This window comes from Solanum lycopersicum, chromosome 8 (genome assembly GCF_036512215.1).
Source record: "Solanum lycopersicum chromosome 8, SLM_r2.1".
In the NCBI taxonomy this organism is placed as follows: Eukaryota; Viridiplantae; Streptophyta; class Magnoliopsida; order Solanales; family Solanaceae; genus Solanum; species Solanum lycopersicum.
This window is the reverse complement of record NC_090807.1, coordinates 58,707,457-58,708,844: the sequence shown is the minus strand read 5'-3', so window position 1 is coordinate 58,708,844 and position 1,388 is coordinate 58,707,457.

The following is a 1,388-nucleotide window of genomic DNA, read 5'->3' as shown; positions in this document are numbered from 1 at the left end:
ATTCTATAAAGGTTGAATTTGGGTAAATAATTATATTCTAGTTATAAATTTAATAAAATGCCATAAATCATTAGTTCAAATATCATCACTAAAATTTACCCTTGTGCCCTTTCAAGTAAAATCTGGAGTCAGAGTGGATGAGAAAACAACATTTGCTTCTTGAGAAAAAAAAACAAGTGGAATCTATACTGCTAAAATCATGAAAAGATAATATTTTGTAGTCTTCGATATATATTTCTATACTTTCGTTTCAATTTGTTTGTCTCTAATTAATTAAATATAATTTTATAATTTTAAATTAAAAATATTTAAAAATATACTAAAATGTCTTTTAAATTTATTGTCTTATCATTTCAAAAAATAAAATTTTAAAAAATTGTCGAAAAAAATTAAACATTATACTAAAAAGAAAAAGTGAAACAAACAAATTAAAATGGAGAAAAGCATGTAATTTTGTTTTTGTTTGTTAACACTACAATAAAAACAACTTTTAGCGACATTAAATATTGACATTAATAAATAGTACTAAAGCCTTTACTGACATTAGTTAAGTGCCATTAGAACCAAATCGCTAAATATTTTAGGAACATATACAAAGAGTGATAATTGTCGCTGAAAATACATACTTAGCGGCAATTATTCTTAATCGCCACTAATAATCATTTTTGGTGTAGTGTAACTTTGACATTGTTATGACCACGGACGGGGCCATCTTAGGTAAAGGCTAGTCCAATGCATGCTTTTTGCTGAGAAATTATGTTACAAAGAATGAATGTCACTCTTTAACATTCATTTTCTTTTACTTGTCATATTGAATTTTAACACACTTATTAAGAAAATAATAACTAATATAATTGATTTATCATATTACTACTATTAAAAGTAACAAATAAAAAAATCTACTTTTAAATAATAATCAAATAAAAACGAACAAAGAGAATTGCAATTTAACAATTATGATTATTTTTTAAAAATATTCTTCGCTAAATTTCTGGCTTCGACCCGCTAGCTATGAGCCTATGACATCATGATAAGTTGGAAAAACAAAACGATACTGCGTGAAATTTGACATGGAAAAGCATATTATTCTAGCAATTTAGTAAAGTACAAATAGATAATCAAAACTTTTAGAATATTATATTGCAAAAAAGAATCTTGAAAATTGTATATACTTCACAAAATTTGCAGTTTCTCTGAATCTTCTCCCACACTTTCCTTCACAAAATGTTCATATTCAAAAAAATACCAAATTCAAATCTATATAAAGTAAATATATTACAACAAATTCATAGGCACAAAATCAAAGCATTCAAATTCATGAGTTCTGAAATTTAGAATAACGATTTAAACTGATAATACTAAATTCTAAATAATATATACACATATAC